Source organism: Oncorhynchus kisutch, linkage group LG10 (assembly GCF_002021735.2).
Source record: "Oncorhynchus kisutch isolate 150728-3 linkage group LG10, Okis_V2, whole genome shotgun sequence".
Lineage (NCBI taxonomy): Eukaryota > Metazoa > Chordata > Actinopteri > Salmoniformes > Salmonidae > Oncorhynchus > Oncorhynchus kisutch.
In genome coordinates, this window is record NC_034183.2 from 53346325 (window position 1) to 53367762 (window position 21438).

Genomic DNA, 21438 nt, shown 5'->3' on the forward strand with positions numbered 1-21438 from the left:
TGAACCTATCTATTCAGGATCTTCATGAATTACTCGTGTTGACTCGAGCAATCCATAAGTCCTCATAGAAAATGAATGAACACACAAAACCCTACTATGTTTACCTCAATTGGCACCTTGGTACCCGGGTTGTCGCATCCGCTCTTGTGCAGATAGAGAACTGCATGGCAACGGAAGGACGCTTGGAGATAGACTGAGGGGAGGGTACTATGGTCCCACGTGTCCTCATCACCGAAGACCCAACGCAATTCTGTTCATTTTCTATCTACCATTTCCACATACCGCAGATTCGCATACACTCATGCATACATACAGCTTACACACGCACAATCATGTAGGATGTATGCATACGTGCACTCAAATCTCCCCATTTGACCTATTCTACATAATCTAGGCTAATTTGCCAATTCCAATATTGATCGGCTCTGGCATAGGATATTAGGCCTGTTTCTTTTTTCATTTGGTGATAGGCTATTTAATTCAATTGCCTGATATCGGTGAGACTGTATGCTACGAGTTGAATGGGGAGATGAGAGGACGAGCGTCAGCTGTCAACCAGATTCATTCGGTGTTTTTTCTCTCTCGCCATAATCGTTTGAGCGTCGGTTTTCTTTTTATCTGCGCCTGTTACATTGTAACGCACTCGATGTTAATTCGGGGGAATATGTGAACATCATGCTGGCGGTGTGGTGCTTGGTCTTTGCTGCAGTGGGCGAGAGGCTTGCCGTGTCAGGTAAGAGGGATGACGGGAGAGGGAGGAAGCACCCTTTTCATTTCCAAGTTTACCCCTGCCCAATGTAGGCTTTCCCCAATTTTTGCATCTGCAATCACTTCTTCCTCTGTAGACTACTCTACAATAGTGTGTGTGGGGGTAGCGCGCAGCTGGAGATAGTTGCCCCTGTGCCAAGAACGTAGTGTTTTTAATAAGATCCCTCTCCTTCAGTTCTACGGATGCGGTAGATTTGCTGCATCAACACATTTTCACCGCAGCGCTGTCGCCTTTTATATCAAGGGCTTGCACGTACTGTAGAACCAGCGCCTGACGCGGTGCTATATCAGCCTATTTATGTCAAATATAATTTTTTTAAACAATAAGTATCGTTTTTCTGTGTGATAAACCGTGTGTGGTTTAAAGTTGGCAGTTATCAGGTCTCCTGCATTACAGGCGACGGCAGGTCGACTTTGCTGCGGGATGCGAGTTTGTGGGATTGGTTCTCGCCAGAGGAGCGGGGAGACAGCAGCGACATTGCGGTCGAAGTCGCCTATCCAAAGCGGCTGGTGCAGCAGATGGAGTCGGAGGAAGAAATGTCCCACGGCTATTTGGATACTCGCATGAAGAATACCACGGGAGGTACCCCCGTAAGTATAGACCACTGTCTACAATGGAGAAGTGGGTGTGGCAACCCGTTCTTATTGGGGTGTTATTTATTCGTTTTCGTTCTCTCTCTTGCATTAAATTCCCAGTTCATTGTTGACACTGTCATGGTTTCTCCCCACCCAAATTACTTGTGCGAACCCTGTCTTGCCTGTTTTGGCCTGTCTCTTGTTTTCAAGTGTATCATAAGATCCATCCCAAACTGCACACGTCTATCATCAGTCCCATAATGCCCTAACTTCCACTCTGTGACTGGCAGGTGTGCTGTTCTTACTCTGAACCTCCAGGTGTCTTCAGCTTGCTTGTATATACACTGAACAAAAATGTAAGCGCAACATGTGTGTTGGTCCCATGTTTCATGAGCTGAAATAAAAGAACCCAGAAATTTTCCATATGCACAAATAGTTTATTTCTCTCAAAATTTGTGCACACATTTGTTTTACATCCCTGTTAGTGAGCATTTCTCCTTTGCCAAGATAATCTATCCACTTAACAGGTGTGGCATATCAAGAAGCTGATTAAACAGCATGATCATTACACCTTGTGCTGGGTACAAGAAAGGACACTCTAAAATGTGCAGTTTTGTCACACAACACAATGCCACAGATGTCTTAAGTTTAGAGGGAGCGTGCAATTCACATGCTGACTACAGGAATGTCCACCAGAGCTGTTGCCAGAGAATTTAATGTTAATTTCTCTACCATAAGCCGCCTCCAATGTCATTTTTAGAGAATTTGGTTGTACGTTCAACTGGCTTCACAAACGCAGTATTTGCGTTGTGTGGGTGAGTGGTTTGCTATTATCAACGTTATGAACAGAGTGCACCATGGTGGTGGTGGGGTGATGGTATGGGCAGGTATAAGTAACGTACAGGCAACGAACACAATTGTGTTTTATCGATGGCAATTGGAATACACAGAGATACCGCGATGAGATCCTGATGCCCATTGTCGTGACATTCATCTGCTTCTGGAAGCTGAAAATGTTCCAGTTCTTTCATGGCCAACATACTCACCAGACATGTCACCCATTGAGCATGTTTGGGATGCTCTGGAGTCTGGATCAACATGTACAACAGCGTGTTCCAGTTCCCACCAATATCCAGCAACTTCACACAGGCATTGAAGAGGAGTGGGACTACATTCCACAGGCCACAGTCAATAGTCTGATCAACTCTATGCGAAGGAGATGTTTTGCATTGCATGAGGCAAATGGTGGTCACACCAGGTACTGGCTGGTTTTCTGATCCACGCCTCTACCTTTTTTAAAATATATATCTGTGGCCAACAGATGCATATCTGTATTCCCAGTCATGTGAAAGCCATAGATTAGGGCCTAACGAATTTATTTCAATTGACTGATTTCCTTATATGAACTGTAACTCAGTAAATCAAAATCAAAAGTAACAGTCAGTATCCGGTGTGGCCACCAAGGCACCTGCAAGTTCCCGGACATTTCTGGGGGGAATGACCCTTGCCGTCACCCTCCGATCCAACAGGTCCCAGACTTACTCAATGGGATTGAGATCTGGGCTCTTCACTGGCCATAGCAGAACACTGACATTCCTGTCTTGCAAGAAATCATGCACAGAACGAGCAGTATGGCTGGTGGCATTGTCATGCTGGAGGGTCATGTCAGGATGAGCCTGCAGGAAGGGTACCAAATAAGGGAGGATGATGTCTTCCCTGTAACGCACAGCATTGAGATTGCCTGCAATGACAGCAAGCTCAGTCCGTTGATGCTGTGACACACTGCCCCAGACCATGACGGACCCTCTACCTCCAAATCGATCCTGCTCCAGAGTACAGGCCTCGGTGTAAGTCTCATTCCTTCGACAATAAACGCGAATCTGACCATCACCCCTGGTGAGACAAAACCGCGACTCATCAGAGAAGAGCACTTTTTGCCAGTCCTGTCTGGTACAGCGACGGTGGTTTGTGCCCATAGGCAACGTTGTTGCCAGTGATGTCTGGTGAGGACCTGCCTTACAACAGGCCTACAAGCCTTCAGTCCAGCCTCTCTCAGCCTATTTCGGACAGTCTGAGCACTGATGGAGGGATTGTGCGTTCCTGGTGTAACTTGGGCAGTTGTTGTTGCCATCCTTACCTATCCTGTGCAGGTGTTGTTATACGTGGTCTGCCGCTGCGAGGACGATCAACCTTCTGTCCTGTCTCCCTGTATCGCTGACTTAGGCGTCTCACAGTACAGACATTGCAATTTATTGTCCTGGCCACATCTGCAGTCCTCATGCCTCCTTGCAGCATGCCTAAGGCACGTTCACACAGATGAGCAGGGACCCTGGGCATCTTTCTTTTGGTGTTTTTCAGAGTCAGTAGAAAGGCCTCTTTGTGTCCTAAGTTTTCATAACTGTGACCTTAATTGCCTACCGTCTGTAAGCTGTTAGTGTCTTAATGACCGTTCCACAGGTGCATGTTCATTAATTGTTTATGGTTCATTGATCAAGCTTGGTAAACAGTGTTTAAACCCTTTGCAATGAAGATCTGTGAAGTTATTTGGATTTTTACGAATTATCCTGAAAAAGGGACTTTTATTTTTTCACTGAGTTTATGTCCCCCTCAATGATTCAACAGGCCTGTGTGAGAAGTGCTACTTGGGATAAAATCTCCACTGGTACAAAATCCCCCTATTTTTCCCCCCTTTTATCTCTACCTCACCCTCCAACCCCTTTCTTAAAAAAAAAATCATACACCCGCTTTCTCTGAAGAGGAAGTTGTAAGTGGTATTGAGGGTATGGTTCTATGTAGGTCTATGTCTATCAGTGGGACACCAGAGATCAATGAGTTAACAAGATAACTCACCTAAATATTCGGAAATAACTTCATTTGGTTTAAGGATAAGCTTGAAATGAGTATAGTCGAAGTGATTCAACAACCAAAAACACATTTCTAAGCTCTTAAAGAATCAGAAAATCAATAGCTATTTCTGGTTGTTTATCAATGTTACCTGGCTAACTTATTGATCCTGCTTTGTAATATACCCTCCTGGTGGGTTGAGTGTTGAGTTGAGTTGGTTGAGAGAATCATTACACTCATCTGGAGATAAATCTGGCTCTGATTACGTTGTTTGGTTTAACCTACCGTGTGATGTGATTGAAATATTTAAAGAGGCTCATGGGTATTTGGATGGAGATCGTGTAAAAGCCCAGTGCTGTTGTTTTTGGAGATGTTTTTGAGAAGTGGTTTAATTGGTAAAGGGTGATATTTTTACTTAATTAGGAGGGTTCTGTTGGTTACATGTAATCATTTTTTTTGCCTTAGTTCTCTTTTTCTTCTTTTTTTTTTATAGAGGATTCTAAATAAGTTTAGATGGAATATTCCTAGACTCATGAATTGATCAACTATTCCATAGGTAAACTTTGATTCCAAGTTGTACAGCCTACTGTTTCCTCAGATGTCTTTTTTTTTAATCAATGGACTGGAAGTGAAGATACATCTGTTTCTACAGCATGTGCACGTTTCAAATGTATTTACAATCACTGGTTGTTACTGAGTAATGAACCTGCTATCACAAGGTTCCCGGAGGACTGACTTTGGCAGAACAGTATCAAGATGCCTTGATGTTACAGACAGGGGTGTTGTTGGTTGCCACCTAAATATCCCGAGGGATGTTATGATTCAGCGCTGGTAAATACTGATCGATTCAAACAAATCTACTGATCTATTGATTGACCAAAATAAACCGTCTTGATTTTTTCACACATAAAAACGTTACAGAACTCCTTGGATTGATATCCATGACACCACATTTGAATCCTTCCTTTAGCCAAGCAGAACTGCCCTCGCCCTGCTCCAGGTGAAGTTGAGTGGTGTGGAATCATTGGAGGGAATGATTTCCGAATGGGAGTCTTGTTTCAGTGAAAGTCCAACGATTCACTGCAGCCTGTATCCTGCAGACAGAATTACAGTGGGCTGGGATTGAATGCTGGCACTGTTTGTGCTTTTGGCGACACTGTGTTTTGACTGCTATAAATCTCTGGCAGACAGTAAAGCTCCTCATTGCCTTCTCGTTACCTCTCCATTTTTTTGGGCAGCCGACAGTAGGAACACATTGGCTTCACACCAGCTTAATGTAGATGGAAATGTAAAGCTTTCTCCTTTCCCGTAAACCCTCCTCCCGTCCATCTCTACCTCTGAATACAAATGCACTTCCTGGATGGCTTCAGTACTGCCTGTTGGAATGGATTCAGTCCAGCCAAATCAATGGACACTTTATCAATCCGACTATGTTAGCTGCTAAAGTGCTTTTGAAACATATGCAGTATTGCGCTGGCAGAAATGCATTTGTACAGTACATATGTTGGTTTGTGATACTTCTTACAGAATGAAAGCTTTCATTGTGACTCACCAAATGGGCGAACCGCTATTAGAGTGGTTTACTTTTAAGTGGTTCTTCCTGTAATGTCTCTCTCTCTCTCTCTCTCTTTCGATCCTCATCTCACCTTCTCCCTATTTAAGCCAGTCCATTTGGCCCAGAGTTGTTTCCAGGTGGAAACCTTCGGACACACCTTCACCCTGGACCTGGAGTTAAACCAGTGAGTACATTTGATTTGTCAACTTGATTGACGTAATCGCCACACCCCATTTCCATCAGTCCGTATTTTCTTAATCGCCACAATCATCAACGTCGGCATTTCCATAACCGCTACCGTTAGAAAATACACTTTTCTCCTTCCATGTATGACACATGATCAAATGCTTAGTGGAGCGTCAGGGACACAGAGACCCCGAGAGCTCCTTCAATACAGCTACCCACCCTAGAGAGAGAGAGAAGAGAGAGAGACGGGAGACAGAAAGAGAGAAAGAGGGGGATGGGGGGACAGAGAGAGAGAGAGAGAGGAGACAGGAGACAGAAAGAGGGGGATGGGGGGACAGAGAGATGAGACAGAAGACAGAAAGAGGGGGATGGGGAGGCAGAGAGAGAGAGAGAGAGAGGAGACAGAAAGAGAGAAAGAGGGGGGTGGGGAGGCAGAGAGAGAGAGAGAGAGAGGAGACAGGAGACAGAAAGAGAGAAAGAGGGGGATGGGGGGACAGAGAGAGAAAAAGGAGACAGAAAGAGAGAAAGAGGGGGATGGGGGGCAGAGAGAGAGAGGAGACAGAAAGAGAGAAATAGGGGGATGGGGACAGAGAGAGAGAGAAGACAGAAATAGAGAAAGAGGGGGATGGGGGGACAGAGAGAGAGAGGAGACAGGAGACAGAAAGAGAGAAAGAGGGGGATGGGGGGGCAGAGAGAGAGAGGAGACAGAAAGAGAGAAATAGGGGGATGGGGACAGAGAGAGAGAGAGGAGACAGGAGACAGAAATAGAGAAAGAGGGGGATGGGGGGACAGAGAGAGAGAGAGGAGACAGGAGACAGAAAGAGAGAAAGAGGGGGATGGGGGGGCAGAGAGAGAGAGGAGACAGGAGACAGAAAGAGAGAAAGAGGGGGATGGGGGGACAGAGAGAGAGAGGAGACAGGAGACAGAAAGAGAGAAAGAGGGGGATGGGGGGCAGAGAGAGAGAGGAGACAGGAGACAGAAAGAGAGAAAGAGGGGGATGGGGGGACAGAGAGAGAGAGGAGACAGGAGATAGAAAGAGAGAAAGAGGGGGATGGGGGGACAGAGAGAGAGAGAGGAGACAGGAGACAGAAAGAGAGAAAGAGGGGGATGGGGGGGGGCAGAGAGAGAGAGGAGACAGGAGACAGAAAGAGAGAAAGAGGGGGATGGGGGGGCAGAGAGAGAGAGGAGACAGGAGACAGAAAGAGAGAAAGAGGGGGATGGGGGGCAGAGAGAGAGAGGAGACAGGAGACAGAAAGAGAGAAAGAGGGGGATGGGGGGACAGAGAGAGAGAGGAGACAGGAGACAGAAAGAGAGAAAGAGGGGGATGGGGGGCAGAGAGAGAGAGGAGACAGGAGACAGAAAGAGAGAAAGAGGGGGATGGGGGGACAGAGAGAGAGAGAGGAGACAGGAGACAGAAAGAGAGAAAGAGGGGGATGGGGGACAGAGAGAGAGAGAGAGGAGACAGGAGACAGAAAGAGAGAAAGAGGGGGATGGGGGGGCAGAGAGAGAGAGGAGACAGGAGACAGGAGACAAAAAGAGAGAAAGAGGGGGATGGGGGGACAGAGAGAGAGAGAGGAGACAGGAGACAGAAAGAGAGAAAGAGGGGGATGGGGGGACAGACAGAGAGAGAGGAGACAGGAGACAGAAAGAGAGAAAGAGGGGGATGGGGGGACAGAGAGAGAGAGGAGACAGGAGACAGAAAGAGAGAAAGAGGGGGATGGGGGGGCAGAGAGAGAGAGGAGACAGGAGACAGGAGACAGAAAGAGAGAAAGAGGGGGATGGGGGGACAGAGAGAGAGAGAGGAGACAGGAGACAGAAAGAGAGAAAGAGGGGGATGGGGGACAGACAGAGAGAGAGGAGACAGGAGACAGAAAGAGAGAAAGAGGGGGATGGGGGGACAGAGAGAGAGAGGAGACAGAAAGAGAGAAAGAGGGGGATGAGGGGGACAGAGAGAGAGAGAGGAGACAGAAAGAGAGAAAGAGGGGGATGAGGGGGACAGAGAGAGAGAGAGGAGACAGAAAGAGAGAAAGGGGGGGATGAGGGGGACAGAGAGAGAGAGAGGAGACAGAAAGAGAGAAAGAGGGGGATGAGGGGGACAGAGAGAGAGAGAGGAGACAGAAAGAGAGAAAGAGGGGGATGAGGGGGACAGAGAGAGAGAGAGGAGACAGAAAGAGAGAAAGGGGGGATGAGGGAGACAGAGAGAGAGAGAGGAGACAGAAAGAGAGAAAGAGGGGGATGAGGGGGACAGAGAGAGAGAGGGGAGACAGAAAGAGAGAAAGAGGGGGATGAGGGGGACAGAGAGAGAGAGAGAGGAGACAGAAAGAGAGAAAGGGGGGATGAGGGGGACAGAGAGAGAGAGAGTGGCCCGGATTGTCATGACTTTATTATTAATGTGCTTAATGTACTGTAACTCCCCTACAGCACAGTAAAGGAGTCAACACAGCAGCCAGACCACCGCTACTCTGTTACGGCTACTGCCTAGCTACGATAACGTCATAAATCACATCCATATGCTGTACGCTACAGCCATGCATTACACAACGCCCTCATGCATGAACTCTGAAAGGAATTACATTTAAGAGCGGACCATATTCGAACAGACTGTGTATCTATTCCCAAGCAGAATAGATATGCAGAGAACGAGGATAAATCCTAAACATGACGGATGCGCCTCGTTGTCTTAGACGTAGCGTAGAGCTCGGCTTGCGGTATAGTTTGTGAGAGAGGTGTCTGTTCATAATAACAGAGGTGTCTCTGTGTTTTCTCTCTGCAGCAACCTCCTGTCCTCAGACTACGTGGAGCGGCACTTCCACCAAGACGGCAAACCCTCGCAGTCTATGGTAGTGTGTGTGTGTGTGTGTGTGTGTGTGTGTGTTTTTGAGTGTGTGTATGTTATAATTAGGGCCCTGTGTTTTGCACAATCATTTGATATGCCTGGATTTAAACCGTTGTTAAAAGATTTTTCAACAAACTGTACCATTTTCTTTTTATGTCAAATCCATCCTCAGACAACTGCTTTCATTTTTGGTATAAATCATTTTTGGAAAAGGCTTAAAATACAGGATAAATTCTTGCTATGTCACATGATTGCGCAAAACACATGGCCCTAGTTATAATAGAAGTTCTAATCATGCCTCTGAAAAAGCTACTACTGTTTTCTGCATACTGTAGACGTACTGTAGACGTACTGTAGACATACTGTAGACGTACTGTAGACATACGGTTGACATACTGTAGACGTACTGTAGACATACGGTTGACATACTGTAGACATACGGTTGACATACTGTAGACGTACTGTAGACATACGGTTGACATACTGTAGACATACTGTAGACATACGGTAGACGTACTGTAGACATACGGTTGACATACTGTAGACGTACTGTAGACGTACTGTAGACATACGGTTGACATACTGTAGACGTACTGTAGACGTACTCTAGACATACGGTTGACATACTGTAGACGTACTGTAGACATACGGTTGACATACTGTAGACGTACTGTAGACATACGGTTGACATACTGTAGACGTACTGTAGACATACGGTTGACATACTGTAGACGTACTGTAGACATACGGTTGACATACTGTAGACATACTGTAGACATACGGTTGACATACTGTAGACGTACTCTAGACATACGGTTGACATACTGTAGACGTACTGTAGACATACGGTTGACATACTGTAGACGTACTGTAGACATACGGTTGACATACTGTAGACATACTGTAGACATACTGTTGACATACTGTAGACGTACTGTAGACAAACTGTATACGTACTGTAGACGTACTCTAGACATACAGTTGACATACTGTAGACATACTGTAGACATACGGTTGACATACTGTAGACGTACTGTAGACATAAGGTTGACATACTGTAGACGTACTGTAGACGTACTGTAGACGTACTGTAGACATACGGTTGACATACGGTTGACATACGGTTGACATACTGTAGACATACGGTTGACATACTGTAGACATACTGTAGACATATTGTAGACATACTGTAGACGTACTGTAGACATACGGTTGACATACTGTAGACATACTGTAGACATACGGTTGACGTACTGTAGACATACTGTAGACATACGGTTGACATACTGTAGACGTACTGTAGACATACGGTTGACGTACTGTAGACATACGGTTGACATACTGTAGACATATTGTAGACATACTGTAGACGTACTGTAGACATACGGTTGACATACTGTAGACATACTGTAGACATATTGTAGACATATGGTTGACATACTGTAGACGTACTGTAGACATACGGTTGATATATACTGTAGACATACTGTAGACGTACTGTTGACGTACTGTAGACATACTGTTGACATACTGTAGACGTACTGCAGACGCACTGTAGACATACTGTTGACGTACTGTAGACGTACTGTTGACATACTGTAGACATACGGTTGACATACTGTAGACATACGGTTGACATACTGTAGACGTACTGTTGACATACTGTAGACATACGGTTGACATACTGTAGACATACGGTTGACATACTGTAGACGTACTGCAGACGCACTGTAGACATACTGTTGACGTACTGTAGACGTACTGTTGACATACTGTAGACATACGGTTGACATACTGTAGACATACTGTAGACGTACTGTATACATACGGTTGACATACTGTAGACATATTGTAGACATACGGTTGACATACTGTAGCCATACTGTAGACATACTGTTGACGTACTGTTGACATACTGTAGACGTACTGTAGACATACGGTTGACATACGGTTGACATACTGTAGACATACTGTTGACATTGTATGCTATTGTCCAGTAGGCTACAGAGATCTGTTTAGTGTCTTACTGAAATCAGATACGTCCATCCTGTTGGCGGCACTTATCAGATTGAAATGACATTAGTATTGACCACCGTCTCACCAAAATGAATGAATGCTACAGTGTGATTGAGTGGCTTGTAGACTACTACAGGAATGTCAGTGCCTCTAGAAAACCATTGAGGAAAAGTAGTGTTTTTTTCTATTTGGTTCATTGTACTACACACGTTACTAACTGCCCCTCGCCCCCCAGCCTCAGCAAGAGCCTCTGTCTCATCCTCACCCACTCTCATTCCCAACTCTCCCTCTGCCCTCACTAGCCAATCAGGATCTTGTTCCCATGGCAACAAGTCAGCTCTGCAGTGTCATTAAGTTCTTGGCAGAGAGGAGAATGAAAGGAGAGAGAGAGAGAGAGAGAGAGAGAGAGAGAGAGAGAGAGAGAGGGAGAGGGAGAGGGAGAAAGGAAGAGGAACATTTTGAGTTCAAGGCCAGTGAATACAATGGCAGGATGGGTGATGGTATCAGAGAGAGTCCTTCTGTGTGTGTGTGTGTGTGTGTGTGTTTGCAGACAGTTGGTTCCTTTAGAGAGCAGTGGTGTGGGTGGGAGGTACAGTACAGTACGCCTGCAGGGATGGAGCCACATACTCACACTCCCAGACCAGGCAGAGCGCTTGACTCTATGCCAGCTCTGGTTGCTGTGTGTCTATCTCTGCTTCTATTAGAGTGGTTTTGTATACCTGCTATCCCAATCTCATATTCAGTAGTGGCGCAATGACTACTTTAGATCAGCCATTACGGGAAAGGTTTTTTAATCTTTTGAAGGAGACTAATTGTGAAGGAGAGGCCTTCACCTGGGCTTGAGACTTATACTCAGTGGCCACCCCGTTCATGAAAATGGTTCGCTCCTACAGACAGTGAGTCGCGTGGCCGTCCTTGCAATATAAAGCAGGCAGACAGGCATCAAGTCATTCAGTTACTGTTCAATTGAAAGTTAGAATGAGCAAAATGAGAGACCTAAGCTACTTTGAGTGGTATGATCGCTGGTGCCAGGCATGCCAGTTCCAGGCGTGCCAGTTCGAGTATCTCAGAGACGTCCGACCTCCTGGGCTTTTGAAGGCACGACAGTGTCTAGGGTTTACCGAGAATGGTGCGAAAAACAAAAAACATCCAGTCAGCGTCAGTGCTGTGGGCGAAATCAGCTTGTTGATGAGAGGTCGAAGGAGAATGGCTAGCTAACAGATGGGTCACAAACAGGCAAATAACAGCTGAGTACAACAGTGGTGTGCAGAACAGACAACTGCGGAGTGGAAAAACATTTCCTGGGCCGATGAATCCCAGTTCCTGTGACGTTATGCTGATGACAGAGTCAGGATTTGGTGTAAGCAGTGTCCATGGCCACATAGTGCCTGGTGTCAACAGTACAGGCTGGTGGCGGTGGTGTAATGGTGTGGGGAATGTTTTCCTGGCACACATTAGGTCCCTTGATACCAATTGAGCAATGTTTCCATGCCCCGATGAATCCGGGCTGTTCTGGAGGGCAAAGGGTGGTCCGACCTATTACTAGATGGGTGTACCTAATAAACAGACCACTGAGTGTATAACTGTCCAAGCATGTAGCCTAATATGCTTGCCTTTGTATTGCTGTTTATTTGCCATTCAATTCAAACATTCCATAGCGTGTCCTGATTACTGGCTGCACACACCCCAACTGCTAATTGTCTTGTTAATTGTTACTGTGTTTAATTGTTACTGTGCTTTCTAACCATGTGTAATAAGTGTTTGGGTAGTTCTCCAACCAAGGGGATGTTTTTACTGCCAATAGTTTTATTTGCTCTGCAGTTTTAAAAGTCATTGTTTTAAACATTTTAAGTGTTACACTCGGCCAGCTCTTTCACACCAATGAAGGATGGGGCTCAGGTGGTTGCAGGCAAGGTAGATGTTTTACTCAGAATGAGCATTAGTGTTGTAGCTGGATGTCCTCCTCATCTGTGTTGAGGTCTCGTGTGTGTGGTCCTCCTCTTCCACACTTTGACAACCACTGCTTAATTTTGCATTTTAAATTGAACCTTTATTTAACTAGGCAAGTCACTTAAGAACAAATTTTTATTTACAATGACGGCCTACACCGGCCAGACGACGCTGGGCCAATTGTTTCGCCGCCCTATGGGACTCCCAATCACGGCCGGTTGGGATACAGGTTTATTCTTAGCCAGCCCAATGCATTCTCGCTGCATGTTGTTCCTTCCAAGCTGTTCCCACTGTGGGGCAACATAATGTTGGATGTATTTATAAACTCCCTGCACAGAAGACCCCTCCATTGTCAGAGCGGTAGCTAAAGTAGAGTGGAATAGAGCAGAGTGGAATAGAATAGAGTGGAATAGAGTAGAGTGGAATAGATTAGAGTGGAATAGAGTAGAGTGGAATAGAGTAGAGTGGAGTGGAATAGAGTGGAGTGGAATAGAGTAGAGTGGAATAGAGTAGAGTGGAATAGAGCAGAGTGGAATAGAATAGAGTGGAATAGAGTAGAGTGGAATAGATTAGAGTGGAATAGAGTAGAGTGGAATAGAGTAGAGTGGAGTGGAATAGAGTGGAGTGGAATAGAGTAGAGTGGAATAGAGTAGAGTGGAATAGAGTAGAGTGGAATAGAGTAGAGTGGAATAGATGAGATTGGAATAGATTAGAGTGGAGTGGAGTGGAATAGAGTAAAGTGGAATAGAGTGGATTGGAATAGAGTAGAGTGGAATAGAGTGGAGTGGAATAGAGTAGAGTGGAATAGAGTAGAGTGGAATAGAGTAGAGTGGAATAGAGTGGATTTCAAATAGAGTAGAGTGGAATAGAGTAGAGTGGAATAGAGTGGATTTCAAATAGAGTAGAGTGGAATAGAGTAGAGTGGAGTGGAATAGAGTAGAGTGGAATAGAGTAGAGTGGAATAGAGTAGAGTGGAATAGAGTGGATTTCAAATAGAGTAGAGTGGAATAGAGTAGAGTGGAATAGATTGGAGTGGAATAGATTGGAGTGGAATAGAGTAGAGTGGAATAGAGCAGAGTGGAATAGAGTAGAGTGGAATAGAGTATTGTGGAGTAGAGTGGAATAGAGTAGAGTGGAATAGAGTAGAGTGGAATAGAGTGGAGTGGAATAGAGTAGAGTGGAATAGAGTAGAGTGGAATAGAGTAGAGTGGAATAGAGTAGAGTGGAATAGAGTGGAGTGGAATAGAGTGGAGTGGAATAGAGTAGAGTGGAATAGAGTGGAGTGGAATAGAGTAGAGTGGAATAGAGTAGAGTGGAATAGAGTAGAGTGGAATAGATTGGAGTGGAATAGAGTAGAGTGGAATAGAGTAGAGTGGAATAGAGTAGAGTGGAATAGAGTGGAGTGGAATAGAGTGGAGTGGAATAGAGTAGAGTGGAATAGAGTAGAGTGGAATAGAGTGGAGTGGAATAGATTGGAGTGGAATAGAGTAGAGTGGAATAGAGTAGAGTGGAATAGAGTGGAGTGGAATAGATTGGAGTGGAATAGAGTAGAGTGGAATAGAGTAGAGTGGAATAGAGTAGAGTGGAATAGATTGGAGTGGAATAGAGTAGAGTGGAATAGAGTAGAGTGGAATAGAGTAGAGTGGAATAGAGTAGAGTGCAATAGAGTGGATTGGAATAGAGTAGAGTTGAGGACAAGTAGGTCGCGTATAGTACATACAGCTAGCAGTATAATGGAGGGAGGGAGGAAGAGAGGGAGGGAGAGAGAGAGAGAGAGAGCGACAGAGAGAGAATAGAAGTAGAAACTGTTTAAAGCACAACTCCTGGGGACTCCATGTTGTTTTCTTAGGGGACTGTGAAATGAGCATCACCGTCCTCCTCAGTCAGTGTGTGGAAACCTGCAATCCAATGTACCACTACACAGTCAACTTACTTGAGCATGTGACTGTATATTAACAATGGTATGATCTTTGTGTCCACAGGGAGGGGAGCACTGCTACTACCAAGGGAGGTTGAGGGGCTTACCAGAGTCCTGGGCAGCTCTCTCCACCTGTCTTGGCCTATGGTGAGATTCTCCCCATAGCTATAAACTGTCTGTCAATGGCCTTGCCTCACCACACTGACTCGGTACATTACTGGCACTATGTCTTTGATAAGCTATATGGTATCTTTGATCTTCATGTACTAATATTATTGCTATACAAAGGGAGACTTACAGATATATAATGAATGTGTTCCCTCCCTCTCTCTCTCTCTCTCTCTCTCTCTCTCTCTCTCTCTCTTTCTCTCTCTCTCTCTCTCTCGTTCTCTCAGTGGTATGTTTTCTGATGGGATGTTCTCTTATGGGATTGAGCCTCTTTTCGACGGGACCAATCAGGTGAGTGTGTGGTGGTTGGGAGACAGCGGTATAGGTAGCCCTGTGGAGTAGTGTTGATGTTATTGATTCATTCATTCATAGTAACATGGATGCAGATGAGGAATATGGAGCAACGTAGTAAAGATGGTATTGTTTTCTCCTGGTGTCTCATTGACTCCTCTCTAGACTGAGGGGGCCCACCTAGTGCGTAGGATGCCTGATGTCAGACTATCCTCAGACTGTCAAGGTACTGGCAACATCCTACATCCTCTCTCCTTTATACAATCATTCATGTTTATACCTACCAATGAGAAGACACATTGATATTGGTCGATCCATGCTCTTTGATGTCATTTCTCAGTCCTCCGTGTTGTATTGTGTCCAGACTGCACAGACGACAGTGGGGGGGATAGAGCCAGAGGTAATGGTGATGAGCAGATGAAGGATCCCCGGGTCAGTGAGGTGCTGAGGCGCTCTAAGAGACAGCTGCCGCGCAGGCCCACCGTGCAGTCAGAGACCAAATACATCGAGCTGATGGTGGTCAACGACTACGAAATGGTGAGTTGGGCCTTTTCTGAAAAGAACTGATGTGTGTGAGTCCGTGCGTGTGTGTGACGCGCACACACACTGTACCTAACGTTTGCTGTCTGTCTGCAGTTTGTGCAGCTGCGACGCTCCACTACCCAGGCCAGGAACTTTGCCAAAGCAGTGGTCAATATGGCTGATGCAGTAAGAGCTCTGTCACTTCATACTTACCTTTTGTACTGATACCCATCGTCATTTATGATGATATTGTTATGTTGAAGTTAAAGCCATATCAATAATCATAGGCTAGGTTGTAGCCTATAAGAACAATCGCACATAAACGTCATCTCAACTGTCAACATCGTTTATTTTCAGGAAATTTAACGTGTAAATATTTGTATGAACATAACAAGTTTCAACAACTGAGACATAAACTGAACAAGTTCCACAGACATGTGACTAACAGAAATGGAATAATGTGTCCCTGAACAAAGCGGGGGGTCAAAATCAAAAGTAACAGTCAGTATCTGGTGTGGCCACCAGCTGCATTAAGTACTGCAGTGCATCTCTTCCTCATGGACTGCACCAGATTTGCCAGTTCTTTCTGTAAGATGTTACTCGTCAGAGAAGAACACTTTTTGCCAGTCCTGTCTGGTCCAACAACGGTGGGTTTGTGCCCATAGGCGACGTTGTTGCCGGTGATGTCTGGTGGGGACCTGCCTTACAACAGGTCTACAAGCCCTCAGTCCAGCCTCTCTCAGCCTATTGCGGACAGTCTGAGCACTGATGGAGGGATTGTGTGTTCCTGGTGTAACTCAGGCAGTTGTTTTTGCCATCCTGTACCTGTCCCGCAGGTGTGATGTTCGGATGTACCGATCCTGTGCAGATGTTGTTACACGTGGTCTGCTACTGCGAGGACGATCAGCTGTCCTTCCTGTCTCCCTGTAGCGCTGTCTTAGGCGTCTCACAGTACGGACATCGCAATTTATTGCCCTGGCCACATCTGCAGTCCTCATGCCTCCTTGCAGCATGCCTAAGGCACATTCACGCAGATGAGCATGGACCCTGGGCATCTTTCTTTTTAGTGATTTTCAGAGTCAGTAGAAAGGCCTCTTTAGTGTCCTAAGTTTTCATAACTTTGACCTTAATTGCCTACCGTTTGTAATCTGTTAGTGTCTTAATGACCGTTCCACTGATGCATGTTCATTAATTGTTTATAGTTCATTGAACAAGCATGGGAAACAGTGTTTAAACCCTTTACAATGAAGATCTGTGAAGTTATTTGGATTTTAACGAATTATCTTTTAAAGACAGGGTCCTGAAAAAGGGACTTTTCTATTTTCGCTGAGTTTATCTTACTTATTATGTCCATGCTCCTAGATATGAATTTGTGTATACCAGCAGTGTATGTTTGGCCTGCAGATTTACAGGGAACAGCTGAACACACGCATTGTGCTGGTTGCCATGGAGACCTGGTCGTCGGCCAACATGGTTCCCGTGGTGACCGACCCGTTGACGACGCTGCAGAACTTCATGAAGTACAGGAAGGACAGTATTAAGGAGCAAAGTGACACCGTGCACCTCTTCTCGTGAGCGCCTCCCTGTCTATGTCCCCCTGAAATAAAAAATAGAGGAAGTTGATATGCTCCTGTATCTAACCTGGGGCAGTCTGTGGCTTGCGTCCCAAATGCCACACCATTCCCTCAATAGTGCACTACGTTTGACCAGAGGGCTCTGGTGAAACGGAGCGCACTATAAAAGGAATAGGGGGCCATTTTGGACGAGATCAGTATTGTTGACTGGTTGCAGCCGGTTTATATATACTACAATATGTCCTGGTCCTTTAGTCCAGGTTTGACCCCTGTTCTCCTCCATCTGCTCCAGGGGCCGTACGTTCCAGAGCAGTCGCAGTGGGGCGGCCTACACCGGAGGGGTGTGCTCTCTCACCAGAGGAGGGGGCATCAACGAGGTAAGAGAGACCTGTGTGTTTCCTACTCAGCTTCAAAGGACTGTGACTCACAACAATGGGCTCATAGTCCATGCTCATGGTTTAGGAACTGACACAACTGCTACATTTAAGAATGACTCTTCTTTGACTTCTTTGTTTCTTCAGTGAAGAATGTGAGGATCGTAACTTCAGTCAAAGAGAACGCCATTGATACAGGGTGGATGTGTGTGTTTGTGTTCCAGTATGGGAACGTGGGTCCTATGGCCATCACTCTGTGCCAGAGTCTGGGTCAGAACATTGGGATGAGGTGGAATAACATACGCAGCTCTGCGGGTAAGGATGGTCAAATCAGGGGGATGGATGATGGAGGGAGGGAGGGAGGAAGGAAGGAAGGAAGGAAGGAAGGAAGGAAGGAAGGAAGGAAGGAAGGAAAAAAAGAAAGAAAGAAGGGAAGGGAAGGGGGAGAGAGAGCAGGCGAGAGAGAGGGAGAGAGAGGGAACAGGTACAGATAGTGTAAAGACTAAGGCGAGAGGTAGGGACAGGAGACCGGAGCCTATGGATTCAGTAAAAGGAGGGAGGAAGGGATGGATGGAAAGAGTGGCACAGGCAGCGATGGATTGAGTTTATTTCAAACTTTACTTGTGAAATTATTAAATTTTCTTCTCAAGGATTTACCTCAATAAATAAATGTAAGTTCCTTCTAGTCAAGATTAATGTCATTAACCATTAAAAAAATTTGGCATGACTTTTCACTCCCTCTTTCACCCTCCTTGTTTTCCTTTCCCTCCCTCTCTCCATCTCTCTCAGGAGACTGCAGATGTCCTGATTCTTGGCTTGGTTGTATCATGGAAGACACTGGGTAAAGATTGACACTACATATACTGTACATACAGTACATCAGTCGACAGAACACATAATGTTCTCACAAGCGTTTGGCTTCGGCTTATTTAATACCAGATGGTACCATGGTGATTTGATAAGCTATTGTCAAATCCATCTACTACAATTAGCAGTTTTTTTACCACAGATAGTAACATTTCAGTCAGATTGCAAAATTGTGTGTGTGTGTGTGTGCTTGTTTTGTGTGTACAGATATTACCTGCCCAGAAAGTTTTCTCGCTGCAGTGTTGACGAGTACATCCAGTTCTTGCTCCAGGGGGGCGGGAGCTGCCTCTTCAACAAGCCCAACAAGGTGAGGCTGGTGTGGGTGAGGGATGTGGGAGGCTGGCCTAGCCTGATGGTCTAGTGGGGAGTGGCGTGTAAGCTGAAGGTCCCAGGAGTGCCGTTATATATAGCCTAATTAATTATCCCAATGTCCTCATTTCTCCATATTAGATATTTACATACAGCTCTGTGCCCATCCTTGATTATCTCTCTCTTCCTCTTCTTTACGACCTTCCCTTTTCCCTTCTTCCCCTCTTTTCTTCCTCCCATCCTACTTGTCTACTGTCTCTCCCTCTGTCTGTTCTCGCCTGCCTCTATCCCTCCGTCTCTCTGTCAGCTGTTGGACCCTCCTGAGTGTGGGAACGGCTTCGTGGAGACAGGGGAGGAGTGTGACTGTGGGTCTCAGCTGGTGAGGGTCTCTTTAAGGAACTGTAACCCATACATGATGAGGGACCAGAACCCTCCAGCATGGATGAGACTACTGCCACAGCCCTGTGGGCCCTGGTTAAAAGTAGGGCACTATAAAGGTACTAGGGTTCCGTTTGAGACAGACACTGTCACGGTGACACGAGAGGGTTAATGTTGGTACGAGGAACAGTCTCAGTGACTGTGTGTGTTTGTCTGTAGGAGTGTGCCCGTAGTGGAGGAGCGTGCTGTAAGAAGTGTACCCTGACCCACGATGCCATGTGCAGTAGTGGCCTGTGCTGCAGTGGGTGCAGGGTGAGTCCCTCTACTCCACTACCACCACCGCCTCATTTACATATTACTCATCACACTAGCTAGTCCACTCTATGGAGGAGGGTGCCTCTTCAGTATTTAACTCGTTCATTACCAAACATTTCATTACCTAACCTTTTATTAAGAAGTTTAATGATAAAAGCATCCGATCTTGAGTATTACGGGTCTCTTGGTGCTACTACGTGGCCCACCTCTCGTGACAGTAAGAGGTCATGTGTGTCTGATGTTGTTCTTGTGTGTCAGTATGAGCTGAGAGGAGCGGTGTGCAGACAGGCTGTGAATGACTGTGACATCCCAGAGAGCTGCACAGGAGACTCCAGCCAGGTACGATGCTACACGATCTCCCTGGTGCATGCTGGGAGATGGAGTCTTTGGGAGCATGAGTTGGTCTGAGGTAAACCATACTGTATGTCATTTTCTTCTGTTGCAGTGCCCACATAATGTGCACAAGCTGGATGGATACATGTGTGACAGTAGTCAGGTAAGGCACACCTTTGTTTGAATGGGGTTTTGCTCTGCAGTCAGTGTGTTGTTGAGATATGCCTGTCTGGCTGTTATCCTTTGTTTTCATCTTCCTGTCTCTCTCTCTCTCTCTCTCGCTCTCTCATCTCTCTCTCTCTCTCTCTCTCTCTCTCTCTCTCTCTCAGGGTCGTTGTTATAGTGGTCGGTGCAGGACTCTCGATGGCCAGTGTAAGGGACTGTGGGGCTACAGTAAGTACTAATGATTAATTCATTTCTTGAATGTCTTTCACACCCCTGATTTATTCACTTGACAGTAGTAATGTCTTGGTACTGTTTCTATGGCTATGCCCATGCCCATGACAGTCCTATGCCATCTTGTGGACTGATATGGAACTTCATCTGAGTTACAGACGGCGGTGATATGGATCTAATGTGTGTTGTGTTGTGTGTGTGCTGTCTCAGATTCAGCAGACCGCTTCTGCTATGAGAAGCTGAATGCAGAGGGCACAGAGAAGGGCAACTGTGGGCCGAGTCCTGAGGGCCAGGGATGGCAGCAGTGCAACAAGCCGTGAGCCTTCTATCACATGAGTGATAAGTCATTATTACACAATAGACATGACCAGAGTTATATTATTCTGATTGTTTTTCTCCCCCATCTTCTTTCCTCTCCCTCTCTGTCCCTCTCTCTCTCTCCCATTCTCTCCCCTCTCTTTTTCACTCCCCTCTCTTTCTCTCTCCCCTTCTCTCTCTTTCTTTCCCCTTCTCTATCTCTCTCTCTCACTCTCTCTGTCTTTCTCTATCTCTCTCTGTCTTTCTCTATCTCTCTCTCTCTCTCTCTCTCTCTCTCTCTCTCTCTCTCTCTCTCTCTATCTCTCTCTCTCTCTCTCCTCTTCTCTCTCTCTCTCTCTCTCTCTCTCTCTGTCTCATTCTCTCAGGGATGTGCTGTGTGGTTTCCTGTTCTGTGCCAATATGACGGTGAAGCCAAAGTTTGGGGATCTGGAGGGGGAAGTGACCAGCCATACAATATACCACCAGAACAAGTACCTGGACTGCCGGTGAGTTGTACCTTCTACCCCTTTAATGTTTTATGTTCGGGAGACTCTTATAGATTGATATTTTATCCCTCGTCGCCTCTCCCCCTCCTCTCAACTACTCCTCTTTCTCCTCCTCCTCTTTCTCATCTTTCTCCTCCTCTCCCTCCTCCTCTTTTCTCCTCTCTTTTTTTGATCATCTCCTCTCTACTCTTCCTCCTCTCCCATCTGTGTTTCTGTGTTTCCAGAGGTGGGCATGTCCTGCTGGAGGATGGGTCAGACCTGGGCTACGTGGAGGATGGTACGCCGTGCGGCCCCAACATGATGTGTCTGGAGCGCCGCTGTCTCCCCGTGGCAAGCCTTCAACCTCAGCACCTGCTCCGGCTCCACGCTGGGGACGCACCTGCTCTGACCACGGGGTGAGGAGACAGACAGGGACCACCCCACCGCACATGCTTGCATTTAAATAAAGGGATATGGGTT

At 46.1% G+C, this 21438-nt stretch overlaps 1 pseudogene; it reads left to right on the plus strand.

Moving 5' to 3' along the window:
- Positions 1-264: 264 nt before the first annotated feature.
- Positions 265-21367, plus strand: LOC109897286 (disintegrin and metalloproteinase domain-containing protein 11-like; annotated as a pseudogene).
- Positions 21368-21438: the final 71 nt, after the last annotated feature.